This window comes from Aulostomus chinensis, chromosome 4, assembly GCF_037954235.1.
Source record: "Aulostomus chinensis isolate RoL2024-O1b breed Wild chromosome 4, RoL_Achi_v1.0, whole genome shotgun sequence".
NCBI lineage: Eukaryota > Metazoa > Chordata > Actinopteri > Syngnathiformes > Aulostomidae > Aulostomus > Aulostomus chinensis.
In genome coordinates, this window is record NC_141323.1 from 32,379,420 (window position 1) to 32,392,744 (window position 13,325).

The following is a 13,325-nucleotide window of genomic DNA, read 5'->3' on the forward strand; positions in this document are numbered from 1 at the left end:
CTCATGCTGGTCCCCAAAGTCTCAAAGCGGCCCTTTCCTCACAATGAAACAAAAAAGCTTACATCACCTGGTATTCCCAGGCGGTCTTCCATCCAAGTACTAACCAGGCCCGACCCTGCTAAGCTTCCGAGATCAGACGAGATCGGGCGTGTTCAGAGTGGTATGGCCGTAAGCCCTTGACTCTCACACACATGGGCTCTATATCCATTTCACTCACTTTACAACCTCAAAAAAAATGTGATGTGCAACAGCCTCACAGTCTTTTTACACACCAAATAGTTGTCCTGTCAATACAAAGAAAAGAATGTTGATGTCATCTAGAGAAAAGTACTGCATCTGCAATCTGTCTACTTCAAATTTCACACTGCATGACATTCCATTCGAAAGCTGTGGAGGGCGCTTCAAGAAAAGGTGTGTGAGGGAAGCTCGCTCATGCTGGTCCCCAAACACTCAAAGCTGCCCTTTCCTCACAATGAAACAAAAAAGCTTACAGCACCTGGTACTCCCAGGCGGTCTCCCATCCAAGTACTAACCAGGCCCGACCCTGCTTAGCTTCCGAGATCAGACGAGATCGGGCGTGTTCAGAGTGGTATGGCCGTAAGCCCTTGACTCTTACACACATGGGCTCTATATCCATTTCACTCACTTTACAACCTCAGAAAAAAAGTGAAGCGCAACAGCCTCAGGGTCTTTTCACACGCCAAATAGGTGTCCTGTCAATAAAAGAAAAGAATGTTGATGTCATCTAGAGAAAAGTACTGCATCTGCCATCTGTCTACTTCAAATTAACCACTGCATGACATTCCATTCCAAAGCTGCAGAGGGCCCTTCAAGAAAAGGTGTGTGAGGGAAGCTCGCTCATGCTGGTCCCCAAAGTCTCAAAGCGGCCCTTTCCTCACAATGAAACAAAAAAGCTTACAGCACCTGGTATTCCCAGGCGGTCTTCCATCCAAGTACAAACCAGGCCCGACCCTGCTAAGCTTCCGAGATCAGACGAGATCGGGCTTGTTCAGAGTGGTATGGCCGTAAGCCCTTGACTCTCACACACATGGGCTCTATATCCATTTCACTCACTTTACAACCTCAAAAAAAATGTGATGTGCAACAGCCTCACGGCCTTTTTACACACCAAATAGTTGTCCTGTCAATACAAAGAAAAGAATGTTGATGTCATCTAGAGAAAAGTACTGCATCTGCAATCTGTCTACTTCAAATTACACACTGCATGACATTCCATTCGAAAGCTGTGGAGGGCGCTTCAAGAAAAGGTGTGTGAGGGAAGTTCGCTCATGCTGGTCCCCAAACACTCAAAGCTGCCCTTTCCTCACAATGAAACAAAAAAGCTTCCAGCACCTGGTACTCCCAGGCGGTCTTCCATCCAAGTACTAACCAGGCCCGACCCTGCTTAGCTTCCAAGATCAGACGAGATCAGGCGTGTTCAGAGTAGTATGGCGATAAGCGTTTGACTCTGACACACATGGGCTCTATATCCATTTCACACAATTTACAACCTCAGAAAAAAAGTGATGCGCAACAGCCTCAGGGTCTTTTCACACGCCAAATCGGTGTCCTGTCAATAAAAGAAAAGAATGTTGATGTCATCTAGAGAAAAGTACTGCATCTGCCATCTGTCTACTTCAAATTAACCACTGCATGACATTCCATTCCAAAGCTGTGGAGGGCGCTTCAAGAAAAGGTGTGTGAGGGAAGCTCGCTCATGCTGGTCCCCAAACACTCAAAGCTGCCCTTTCCTCACAATGAAACAAAAAAGCTTACAGCACCTGGTATTCCCAGGCGGTCTCCCATCCAAGTACTAACCAGGCCCAACCCTGCTTAGCTTCCGAGATCAGACGAGATCGGGCGTGTTCAGAGTGGTATGGCCGTAAGCTCTTGACTCTCACACACATGGGCTATATATCCATTTCACACACTTTACAACCTCAGAAAAAAAGTGATGCGCAACAGCCTCAGGGTCTTTTCACACGCCAAATCGGTGTCCTGTCAATAAAACAAAAGAATGTTGATGTCATCGAGAGAAAAGTACTGCATCTGCCATCTGTCTTCTTCAAATTAACCACTGCATGAAATTCCTTTCCAAAGCTGCAGAGGGCCCTTCAAGAAAAGGTGTGTGAGGGAAGTTCGCTCATGCTGGTCCCCAAAGTCTCAAAGCGGCCCTTTCCTCACAATGAAACAAAAAAGCTTACAGCACCTGGTATTCCCAGGCGGTCTTCCATCCAAGTACTAACCAGGCCCGACCCTGCTAAGCTTCCGTGATCAGACGAGATCGGGCGTGTTCAGAGTGGTATGGCCGTAAGCCCTTGACTCTCACACACATGGGCTCTATATCCATTTCACTCACTTTACAACCTCAAAAAAAATGTGATGTGCAACAGCCTCACGGCCTTTTTACACACCAAATAGTTGTCCTGTCAATACAAAGAAAAGAATGTTGATGTCATCTAGAGAAAAGTACTGCATCTGCAATCTGTCTACTTCAAATTACACACTGCATGACATTCCATTCGAAAGCTGTGGAGGGCGCTTCAAGAAAAGGTGTGTGAGGGAAGCTCGCTCATGCTGGTCCCCAAACACTCAAAGCTGCCCTTTCCTCACAATGAAACAAAAAAGCTTACAGCACCTGGTATTCCCAGGCGGTCTCCCATCCAAGTACTAACCAGGCCCGACCCTGCTTAGCTTCCGAGATCAGACGAGATCGGGCGTGTTCAGAGTGGTATGGCCGTAAGCTCTTGACTCTTACACACATGGGCTCTATATCCATTTCACTCACTTTACAACCTCAGAAAAAAAGTGAAGCGCAAAAGCCTCAGGGTCTTTTCACACGCCAAATCGGTGTCCTGTCAATAAAACAAAAGAATGTTGATGTCATCGAGAGAAAAGTACTGCATCTGCCATCTGTCTTCTTCAAATTAACCACTGCATGAAATTCCTTTCCAAAGCTGCAGAGGGCCCTTCAAGAAAAGGTGTGTGAGGGAAGTTCGCTCATGCTGGTCCCCAAAGTCTCAAAGCGGCCCTTTCCTCACAATGAAACAAAAAAGCTTACAGCACCTGGTATTCCCAGGCGGTCTTCCATCCAAGTACTAACCAGGCCCGACCCTGCGAAGCTTCCGAGATCAGACGAGATCGGGCGTGTTCAGAGTCGTATGGCCGTAAGCCCTTGACTCTCACACACATGGGCTCTATATCCATTTCACTCACTTTACAACCTCAAAAAAAATGTGATGTGCAACAGCCTCACGGCCTTTTTACACACCAAATAGTTGTCCTGTCAATACAAAGAAAAGAATGTTGATGTCATCTAGAGAAAAGTACTGCATCTGCAATCTGTCTACTTCAAATTACACACTGCATGACATTCCATTCGAAAGCTGTGGAGGGCGCTTCAAGAAAAGGTGTGTGAGGGAAGCTCGCTCATGCTGGTCCCCAAAGAGTCAAAGCTGCCCTTTCCTCACAAAGAAATAAAAAAGCTTACAGCACCTGGTATTCCCAGGCGGTCTTCCATCCAAGTACTAACCAGGCCCGACCCTGCTTAGCTTCCGAGATCTGACGAGATCGGGCGTGTTCAGAGTGGTATGGCCGTAAGCCCTTGACTCTGACACACATGGGCTCTATATCCATTTCACACAATTTACAACCTCAGAAAAAAAGTGATGCGCAACAACCTCAGGGTCTTTTCACACGCCAAATACGTGTCCTGTCAATAAAAGAAAAGAATGTTGATGTCATCGAGAGAAAAGTACTGCATCTGCCATCTGTCTTCTTCAAATTAACCACTGCATGAAATTCCATTCCAAAGCTGCAGAGGGCGCTTCAAGAAAAGGTGTGTGAGGGAAGCTCGCTCATGCTGGTCCCCAAAGACTCAAAGCGGCCCTTTCCTCACAATGAAACAAAAAAGCTTACAGCACCTGGTATTCCCAGGCGGTCTTCCATCCAAGTACTAACCAGGCCCGACCCTGCTAAGCTTCCGAGATCAGACGAGATCGGGCGTGTTCAGAGTGGTATGGCCGTAAGCCCTTGACTCTCACACACATGGGCTCTATATCCATTTCACTCACTTTACAACCTCAAAAAAAATGTGATGTGCAACAACCTCACGGTCTTTTTACACACCAAATAGTTGTCCTGTCAATACAAAGAAAAAAATGTTGATGTCATCTAGAGAAAAGTACTGCATCTGCAATCTGTCTACTTCAAATTACACACTGCATGACATTCCATTCGAAAGCTGTGGAGGGCGCTTCAAGAAAATGTGTGTGAGGGAAGCTCGCTCATGCTGGTCCCCAAACACTCAAAGCTGCCCTTTCCTCACAATGAAACAAAAAAGCTTACAGCGCCTGGTATTCCCAGGCGGTCTCCCATCCAAGTACTAACCAGGCCCAACCCTGCTTAGCTTCCGAGATCAGACGAGATCGGGCGTGTTCAGAGTGGTACGGCCGTAAGCTCTTGACTCTCACACACATGGGCTCTATATCCATTTCACACACTTTACAACCTCAGAAAAAAAGTGATGCGCAACAGCCTCAGGGTCTTTTCACACGCCAAATAGGTGTCCTGTCAATAAAACAAAAGAATGTTGATGTCATCGAGAGAAAAGTACTGCATCTGCCATCTGTCTTCTTCAAATTAACCACTGCATGAAATTCCATTCCAAAGCTGCAGAGGGCCCTTCAAGAAAAGGTGTGTGAGGGAAGCTCGCTCATGCTGGTCCCCAAAGTCTCAAAGCGGCCCTTTCCTCACAATGAAACAAAAAAGCTTACAGCACCTGGTATTCCCAGGCGGTCTTCCATCCAAGTACTAACCAGGCCCGACCCTGCTAAGCTTCCGAGATCAGACGAGATCGGGCGTGTTCAGAGTGGTATGGCCGTAAGCCCTTGACTCTCACACACATGGGCTCTATATCCATTTCACTCACTTTACAACCTCAAAAAAAATGTGATGTGCAACAGCCTCACAGTCTTTTTACACACCAAATAGTTGTCCTGTCAATACAAAGAAAAGAATGTTGATGTCATCTAGAGAAAAGTACTGCATCTGCAATCTGTCTACTTCAAATTTCACACTGCATGACATTCCATTCGAAAGCTGTGGAGGGCGCTTCAAGAAAAGGTGTGTGAGGGAAGCTCGCTCATGCTGGTCCCCAAACACTCAAAGCTGCCCTTTCCTCACAATGAAACAAAAAAGCTTACAGCACCTGGTACTCCCAGGCGGTCTCCCATCCAAGTACTAACCAGGCCCGACCCTGCTTAGCTTCCGAGATCAGACGAGATCGGGCGTGTTCAGAGTGGTATGGCCGTAAGCCCTTGACTCTTACACACATGGGCTCTATATCCATTTCACTCACTTTACAACCTCAGAAAAAAAGTGAAGCGCAAAAGCCTCAGGGTCTTTTCACACGCCAAATAGGTGTCCTGTCAATAAAAGAAAAGAATGTTGATGTCATCTAGAGAAAAGTACTGCATCTGCCATCTGTCTACTTCAAATTAACCACTGCATGACATTCCATTCCAAAGCTGTGGAGGGCGCTTCAAGAAAAGGTGTGTGAGGGAAGCTCGCTCATGCTGGTCCCCAAAGACTCAAAGCTGCCCTTTCCTCACAAAGAAATAAAAAAGCTTACAGCACCTGGTATTCCCAGGCGGTCTTCCATCCAAGTACTAACCAGGCCCGACCCTGCTTAGCTTCCGAGATCAGACGAGATCGGGCGTGTTCAGAGTGGTATGGCCGTAAGCCCTTGACTCTGACACACATGGGCTCTATATCCATTTCACACAATTTACAACCTCAGAAAAAAAGTGATGCGCAACAACCTCAGGGTCTTTTCACACGCCAAATACGTGTCCTGTCAATAAAAGAAAAGAATGTTGATGTCATCGAGAGAAAAGTACTGCATCTGCCATCTGTCTTCTTCAAATTAACCACTGCATGAAATTCCATTCCAAAGCTGCAGAGGGCGCTTCAAGAAAAGGTGTGTGAGGGAAGCTCGCTCATGCTGGTCCCCAAAGACTCAAAGCGGCCCTTTCCTCACAATGAAACAAAAAAGCTTACAGCACCTGGTATTCCCAGGCGGTCTTCCATCCAAGTACTAACCAGGCCCGACCCTGCTAAGCTTCCGAGATCAGACGAGATCGGGCGTGTTCAGAGTGGTATGGCCGTAAGCCCTTGACTCTCACACACATGGGCTCTATATCCATTTCACTCACTTTACAACCTCAAAAAAAATGTGATGTGCAAAAGCCTCACGGTCTTTTTACACACCAAATAGTTGTCCTGTCAATACAAAGAAAAAAATGTTGATGTCATCTAGAGAAAAGTACTGCATCTGCAATCTGTCTACTTCAAATTACACACTGCATGACATTCCATTCGAAAGCTGTGGAGGGCGCTTCAAGAAAATGTGTGTGAGGGAAGCTCGCTCATGCTGGTCCCCAAACACTCAAAGCTGCCCTTTCCTCACAATGAAACAAAAAAGCTTACAGCACCTGGTATTCCCAGGCGGTCTCCCATCCAAGTACAAACCAGGCCAAACCCTGCTTAGCTTCCGAGATCAGACGAGATCGGGCGTGTTCAGAGTGGTATGGCCGTAAGCTCTTGACTCTCACACACATGGGCTCTATATCCATTTCACACACTTTACAACCTCAGAAAAAAAGTGATGCGCAACAGCCTCAGGGTCTTTTCACACGCCAAATAGGTGTCCTGTCAATAAAACAAAAGAATGTTGATGTCATCGAGAGAAAAGTACTGCATCTGCCATCTGTCTTCTTCAAATTAACCACTGCATGAAATTCCATTCCAAAGCTGCAGAGGGCCCTTCAAGAAAAGGTGTGTGAGGGAAGCTCGCTCATGCTGGTCCCCAAAGTCTCAAAGCGGCCCTTTCCTCACAATGAAACAAAAAAGCTTACAGCACCTGGTATTCCCAGGCGGTCTTCCATCCAAGTACTAACCAGGCCCGACCCTGCTAAGCTTCCGAGATCAGACGAGATCGGGCGTGTTCAGAGTGGTATGGCCGTAAGCCCTTGACTCTCACACACATGGGCTCTATATCCATTTCACTCACTTTACAACCTCAAAAAAAATGTGATGTGCAACAGCCTCACAGTCTTTTTACACACCAAATAGTTGTCCTTTCAATACAAAGAAAAGAATGTTGATGTCATCTAGAGAAAAGTACTGCATCTGCAATCTGTCTACTTCAAATTTCACACTGCATGACATTCCATTCGAAAGCTGTGGAGGGCGCTTCAAGAAAAGGTGTGTGAGGGAAGCTCGCTCATGCTGGTCCCCAAACACTCAAAGCTGCCCTTTCCTCACAAAGAAATAAAAAAGCTTACAGCACCTGGTATTCCCAGGCGGTCTTCCATCCAAGTACTAACCAGGCCCGACCCTGCTAAGCTTCCGAGATCAGACGAGATCGGGCGTGTTCAGAGTGGTATGGCCGTAAGCCCTTGACTCTCACACACATGGGCTCTATATCCATTTCACTCACTTTACAACCTCAAAAAAAATGTGATGTGCAACAGCCTCACAGTCTTTTTACACACCAAATAGTTGTCCTGTCAATACAAAGAAAAGAATGTTGATGTCATCTAGAGAAAAGTACTGCATCTGCAATCTGTCTACTTCAAATTTCACACTGCATGACATTCCATTCGAAAGCTGTGGAGGGCGCTTCAAGAAAAGCTGTGTGAGGGAAGCTCGCTCATGCTGGTCCCCAAACACTCAAAGCTGCCCTTTCCTCACAAAGAAATAAAAAAGCTTACAGCACCTGGTATTCCCAGGCGGTCTTCCATCCAAGTACTAACCAGGCCCGACCCTGCTTAGCTTCCGAGATCAGACGAGATCGGGCGTGTTCAGAGTGGTATGGCCGTAAGCTCTTGACTCTCACACACATGGGCTCTATATCCATTTCACACACTTTACAACCTCAGAAAAAAAGTGATGCGCAACAGCCTCAGGGTCTTTTCACACGCCAAATAGGTGTCCTGTCAATAAAACAAAAGAATGTTGATGTCATCGAGAGAAAAGTACTGCATCTGCCATCTGTCTTCTTCAAATTAACCACTGCATGAAATTCCATTCCAAAGCTGCGGAGGGCCCTTCAAGAAAAGGTGTGTGAGGGAAGCTCGCTCATGCTGGTCCCCAAAGTCTCAAAGCGGCCCTTTCCTCACAATGAAACAAAAAAGCTTACAGCACCTGGTATTCCCAGGCGGTCTTCCATCCAAGTACTAACCAGGCCCGACCCTGCTAAGCTTCCGAGATCAGACGAGATCGGGCGTGTTTTTTTTTTTTTTGTCTTTTATTATCAAAAATACATCATACATTTTTACCAACTGTACATTCTTATTTACATGACAAAATTTAACAATTATATAAAAAATAAATTCCTTCAGGAAAGAAATCTTACCAAAAAAAAAAACCCACCCTTGATACACCTCGAACTTGATGAAAACACCATCAGAGTTTTTTTTTTTTTTTTTTTTTTTTTTTTAATTAAGTTAAATTTAGACAAATAAACCAACACTATGTGCCTACAGCCACTGGAGCAATGCAGGTCATTCCAAAAAAAAATAAATAAAAATTAAAGAGAGACAAAAAAAACTCATGGGACTAAAAAGAACAAATTCCTGTCGTGAAGTTTCACACACACAATTTTTTTTTTTTTTTTTTTTTTAAATGAAATTTTATCAAAATGAAATGTTAAACACACCAAAAACATAAACCACCCAATTTGCTCACCCCTTTATTAAATTTGAAAAATACTTTGCTTTATAAAAAAAAGAGACTACTTAGCTGGGAATTTGAAGAGAAAACATACCATTGTCAATCTTGTTTATTTCAATTTTGCCATTTGCTATGTTGAAAAATGTGTTTTTCCTGCAGAAAGTGTTTTCAAAAATATCCTTGTCCATGTCATGTAGGATTTGTAGGTGCGTCAAGAGTGTTGTGTAAAAAACCCCAAATATGTTTATTTTCTTCTTTTCATAGAGAGCGTAGTTTCTAGTTGTCCATATTGATTTTTTTGCAAAAGTGAGTATGGTATTTATGAGAGTCCTGTTCTGATCCTTTTGTTTCAGTGTTGTACCAAAGAGAAGAGTCCATGTCCATAGTGTTTCATCTGTCAAACTGAAATTGCAGTGCTCTTGCAGTAGCATCCTGATGAAATTCCTGAATTTATCCGATTCCTTGCAGTTGATGAATAGATGCTCCTGGTCTTCCGGTTCTTTATTGCAGATTTGGCATGTCCTACTGTAGTTTTCCTTATTAATCTGGTGTAATTTGATTCCTGTGAAAATTCTCCTGTGTCTGATATTGAATTCTAGCTTGAAAGTATTGCTGTCCATGTAAGGTATGTTAAGGTTTTGCCAGATTTTTCCTATCGGTATTCCCTTGAATAATTGTGCCCAGTGTTTTTCTGCTTTTGGAGTGCGTTTCATTGAGTTAATCCCTATGGTGTACCAGTCCTTTGTTTTCACCTGTGACAGCTCTTTCCCTGTGTACTGTGTGACAAGCTCAAGCGGTGGGAGTTCGGGGTCTGCTCTCGATTTGTCCGTGATGATTAAGTTTCTCCACAGTGAGGTTATGTTTCTGTTGATTTTGTTACCTAGTCCATTTAGGTAATCCTTTCTGCACGGTGTCCCTGTTTTTTTGAGTTGGGTTGTGACTTTCCTGAGACTGAACAGACCCCTTTCCCCCACCACTTGACCGACCCTTGTTATATTATGTTGCTGAAGTGCCCTGCATTTAAGTGTCCTACCATTGTGTGTGAAAAAGGTGCTTTCGAGAAAAGGTAACTGCAGCACATGACTTTTCTGACTGCACTTAGGCCTGAGGTGGGGCAGGAATTTGCCCCATGCCTCTAGCACCTCCTGGTAGAACATCGGTAGCGAGCCATGGCTTTTCCCAGGAAGGAGGTGATAAAGAGGGAGTTTCTCCCCCTCCCCGTACTCAGCCAGGTAGCCCGCCATTGTGTCCTCCCAGGGGTACTGCCTGTTCGAATCGAGAAAATTTCTAACTAATTTGGCCCTGAGTGCATCTTTTTTTGCACTGATGTCAATTAGTCCTAATCCCCCCTCCCTTTTATTAGCAATTATCACCCGATGAGCGATCGAATTTCCCTTTCCCCTCCAAAGGAAGGAGGAGATCGCTTCATTGAGCGAATTTAGTGCCCACTGCGGTAGCTCACAGGCCCCCAAAACATGATTAATTTTTGACAGTATTAAGGCATTGATGACAATTACCTTTCCTCTCAGGCTTAAACCCCTACTTCTCCATAAATTAAGTGTATTTTCTACCTTTTTTACAAGTTCTCTCCACCCTAAGTCCCTGGCTTCCCCTTCATTTTTACCAATGTATACACCCAGTATTTTCCTGTATTCTTTAGTGCTAAAACCCCAATTATTTTTTAAACTATTTTTACCGAATTCCATCATTTCTGACTTATTTCTGTTAACCTTAGCTCCTGATGCTTTTTCATATCTTTCTAGATGTTTTATAATATAATTTAAATTTTCTTCATTTTTAAACATTATATTGATATCATCCGCAAATTGTGCTATTTTAACGACTTTGTCTCTATATGTTTTTATACCTATAATATTCTTATCATTCATTATACTTAAAGCTAGTGGCTCAGCAACAATACTGTATAAAAGAGCTGAAAGCGGGCATCCTTGCCTTACCGATCTTTTTAATTTGATCTTTTCTGTTAGTTGTCCATTTATCTTTATTTGACTGTATGCGTTATCGTATAATAATTTAATCCATTTAATAAAGCCTTCACCGTATCCAAATCTTTTTAAAGTTTTATATAAGAAAAGATGTTCTACTCTGTCGAATGCTTTCTCCAAATCAATTCCGAGCAGATACCCCCCCTGTGCTGCCATTGTCCTGACGGTATCCTTTATTGTAAGGATCGTATCTATGATGTCTCTATCTGGTATGCCGTATGCCTGTGTATTACCAATAATGGTCCCTATTGTAAGTTTAAGCCTGTTTGCCAGTGTTTTGGTCAGTATCTTGTAATCTGTATTGAGTAAACTTATTGGTCTATAGTTTGTTATATCCTGTTTTGAACCTTTATTTTTGTAGATAAGTGAAATTATTCCTGCAGTGAATGTATTGGATGTTCTCTGTTCCCGTTCCATTGAGTGGTACAATGACAGCAACAGGGGAGCTATCTGCTCTTTGAAACAAATATAAAATTCTGCTGTTAAACCATCTACCCCTGGACTTTTGTTTTTATTTAAGCTATCTATTGCCGTCTTTATCTCATTAATAGTAATTTGTGCATCAGACCATTCCTTATCCTCCACTGAAATACTAGTTTGGATATTTGATAACAACTTGTCTACCTCTTCGCTATTGCTATATCCATTATCAAATAATTCTTTATAAAACTCTGTAGTTACTCTTAGTATATTTTCTTGATCGTCATATTCTTTTCCAGTTATATCGTTGATTTTTTCGATTATAGTTTTGTTTTGTTTTTGCTTTTCGAGCCCCAAAAAATATGCGGTGCATTTTTCTCCTTCTACTAAATTTTTAACTCTGCTTCTTATCATTGCACCTCTGCATTTTATTTTTTCTATGTTTACTAGTTTTGCTTTATATAATTCATAGTTTTCTGTGTTTCTGTTAGGTTCTTTATCAAATAATGCTATTTCATGATTGATTAATTTTCTTAGTCGATTTTCTTCCAGCTCCTCTCTCCACTTTTTCTCTTTACTATAATTTATACTACTTCTTTTAATTCTTTGCTTTAGAATTTCCCACTTTTCTATAAAATTATTTTCTATTTTCATTTCAATTTTTGCATAATCAAGCAGTTTTGTGATTTTTTTAACGTAAGTTGAATCTGCCAGGAGGCTGGAGTTGAGGCACCAGGTACCTCCCCCCCTGAAACCTCCTGCAGCACCCAAGTAACACTCAATTGTTGCGTGATCACTCCATGCGTTATAATTATATTGTATTTTATTGATCTGTTTTGTTGCTTCAGGGGCCGCTAGACATAAATCTATTCTGGCTTGTTTCATTTTTCCCTGCACAACCTGTCTTCTGGAGTACTCTTTCTTGAATGGGTTGTGAATTCTCCATACATCTGTCAAATTGTGAATATTCATTAAATTATATAGCTCAGTTCTGCTTGTGTCATTCTTGTATACATTGTTAATTGATATATCATCCTTAGTTAATGCGATATTGAAATCTCCTATTATTATGGTTCTATGATCTATCCATCTGCTTATACTGTTTAGAAACATTTTCCTTTCCTTTTCACAGTTACTGGCATATATGTTAACAATTCTGTATGTTCTATTGTTTATGCAAACATCTATAATAAGTATTCTACCTTTCTTGTCATGATATATTAACTTGCTATTGGTACTTATAGTCTTTTTTACTAAAATAGCTACGCCACAAGATTTACTTGTGCCGTTGCTAAAAAAGACATCTCCTCCCCACATTTTGCTTGCTGCCGCCACGCTATCCCCTTCCCACCTTGTCTCCTGTAAGCAGAGAATGTCACACTTGCTTTTAAGTAAAATGGCGGTCATCCTGCCATAAGTGCGGAGTCCATTGACATTAAGGGAGTGCAGCAGAAACATGGTCAGACCAAAAAAACCTTTAAACAGCCAATTTTCCCTCAAGATTTTTTACCTCTCCCTCCTTCTTTCTTCTGTTTTTTCTTCATCGCAGCATCTTTTATTGAGGTGTGCTTTTTCCGAATATTTTTTATTGTGGCAAAGTCCATTTCCGAGTCACTGTTTGATCTACTCTGAGGAGGGAAGGTGGAGGGCACATTTAAGGTAGGTACCCTGGTGGATGTGGCTGCCGCCGGCTGCAATTCTCTTGGGGTATCCCCCACCTCCATTGATTCCAGGAGTTGAGAAGGCTCCGGCTCCTTTTCGGACCCGTTTCCTCCTCCATCCTTTCCTCTCTGCTGTGGGCCTGAGTCAGTGCTCATGTCATTCAGACTTGAACCAAGCCTTGTGCCTGGGCTCTGCACCACTTTAGGAGGGCTCTGGGTTCTCTGAGGGGCGTAACCCTCACCAGCAGCCTGCTTGGCGGCGCCACTACCCACCTCGTCATCTTCCTCCTCATCCTCCGTTCCTCCCTCACTTAAACCTTCCATCTCACTGTACAGCTCCTCAGATCCAGATTCCACCACAATATCCTCATCACTATAATTACAATTACATTCATCAATTTTGTTCCAACACACCTCACATTTCTGTATCTTATTAGGTTTCCTGTTGCACTCCCTTGCATAATGCCCCTGGACACCACACTTATGGCAGGAGAACTCAGGA

At 43.2% G+C, this 13,325-nt stretch overlaps 16 non-coding genes and 3 pseudogenes across 16 annotated transcripts; all 19 read right to left on the minus strand.

The window, feature by feature from the left end:
- Positions 1–55: 55 nt before the first annotated feature.
- LOC147267285 (5S ribosomal RNA) lies at positions 56–174 on the minus strand. The gene has a single exon (XR_015115387.1). It is a non-coding gene; the product is annotated as a 5S ribosomal RNA (ribosomal RNA).
- Positions 175–484: 310 nt separating this feature from the next.
- LOC147267286 (5S ribosomal RNA) lies at positions 485–603 on the minus strand. Its single transcript, XR_015115452.1, has one exon. It is a non-coding gene; the product is annotated as a 5S ribosomal RNA (ribosomal RNA).
- A 309-nt stretch (positions 604–912) lies between these two features.
- LOC147267287 (5S ribosomal RNA) lies at positions 913–1,031 on the minus strand (annotated as a pseudogene).
- Positions 1,032–1,341: 310 nt separating this feature from the next.
- Positions 1,342–1,460, minus strand: LOC147267288 (5S ribosomal RNA; annotated as a pseudogene).
- A 309-nt stretch (positions 1,461–1,769) lies between these two features.
- LOC147267289 (5S ribosomal RNA) lies at positions 1,770–1,888 on the minus strand. Its single transcript, XR_015113037.1, has one exon. It is a non-coding gene; the product is annotated as a 5S ribosomal RNA (ribosomal RNA).
- Positions 1,889–2,197: 309 nt separating this feature from the next.
- On the minus strand, positions 2,198–2,316 carry LOC147267290 (5S ribosomal RNA). Its single transcript, XR_015115323.1, has one exon. It is a non-coding gene; the product is annotated as a 5S ribosomal RNA (ribosomal RNA).
- Positions 2,317–2,626: 310 nt separating this feature from the next.
- Positions 2,627–2,745, minus strand: LOC147267291 (5S ribosomal RNA). The gene has a single exon (XR_015114816.1). It is a non-coding gene; the product is annotated as a 5S ribosomal RNA (ribosomal RNA).
- Positions 2,746–3,054: 309 nt separating this feature from the next.
- Positions 3,055–3,173, minus strand: LOC147267292 (5S ribosomal RNA; annotated as a pseudogene).
- Positions 3,174–3,483: 310 nt separating this feature from the next.
- On the minus strand, positions 3,484–3,602 carry LOC147267293 (5S ribosomal RNA). The gene has a single exon (XR_015112790.1). It is a non-coding gene; the product is annotated as a 5S ribosomal RNA (ribosomal RNA).
- Positions 3,603–3,911: 309 nt separating this feature from the next.
- Positions 3,912–4,030, minus strand: LOC147267294 (5S ribosomal RNA). The gene has a single exon (XR_015114162.1). It is a non-coding gene; the product is annotated as a 5S ribosomal RNA (ribosomal RNA).
- Positions 4,031–4,340: 310 nt separating this feature from the next.
- On the minus strand, positions 4,341–4,459 carry LOC147267295 (5S ribosomal RNA). Its single transcript, XR_015113159.1, has one exon. It is a non-coding gene; the product is annotated as a 5S ribosomal RNA (ribosomal RNA).
- A 309-nt stretch (positions 4,460–4,768) lies between these two features.
- LOC147267296 (5S ribosomal RNA) lies at positions 4,769–4,887 on the minus strand. Its single transcript, XR_015114163.1, has one exon. It is a non-coding gene; the product is annotated as a 5S ribosomal RNA (ribosomal RNA).
- Positions 4,888–5,197: 310 nt separating this feature from the next.
- LOC147267297 (5S ribosomal RNA) lies at positions 5,198–5,316 on the minus strand. Its single transcript, XR_015115454.1, has one exon. It is a non-coding gene; the product is annotated as a 5S ribosomal RNA (ribosomal RNA).
- A 309-nt stretch (positions 5,317–5,625) lies between these two features.
- LOC147267298 (5S ribosomal RNA) lies at positions 5,626–5,744 on the minus strand. The gene has a single exon (XR_015112738.1). It is a non-coding gene; the product is annotated as a 5S ribosomal RNA (ribosomal RNA).
- Positions 5,745–6,053: 309 nt separating this feature from the next.
- Positions 6,054–6,172, minus strand: LOC147267299 (5S ribosomal RNA). Its single transcript, XR_015114164.1, has one exon. It is a non-coding gene; the product is annotated as a 5S ribosomal RNA (ribosomal RNA).
- A 310-nt stretch (positions 6,173–6,482) lies between these two features.
- On the minus strand, positions 6,483–6,601 carry LOC147267300 (5S ribosomal RNA). Its single transcript, XR_015113628.1, has one exon. It is a non-coding gene; the product is annotated as a 5S ribosomal RNA (ribosomal RNA).
- A 309-nt stretch (positions 6,602–6,910) lies between these two features.
- Positions 6,911–7,029, minus strand: LOC147267301 (5S ribosomal RNA). Its single transcript, XR_015114165.1, has one exon. It is a non-coding gene; the product is annotated as a 5S ribosomal RNA (ribosomal RNA).
- Positions 7,030–7,339: 310 nt separating this feature from the next.
- Positions 7,340–7,458, minus strand: LOC147267302 (5S ribosomal RNA). Its single transcript, XR_015114166.1, has one exon. It is a non-coding gene; the product is annotated as a 5S ribosomal RNA (ribosomal RNA).
- Positions 7,459–7,768: 310 nt separating this feature from the next.
- LOC147267303 (5S ribosomal RNA) lies at positions 7,769–7,887 on the minus strand. The gene has a single exon (XR_015112739.1). It is a non-coding gene; the product is annotated as a 5S ribosomal RNA (ribosomal RNA).
- Positions 7,888–13,325: the final 5,438 nt, after the last annotated feature.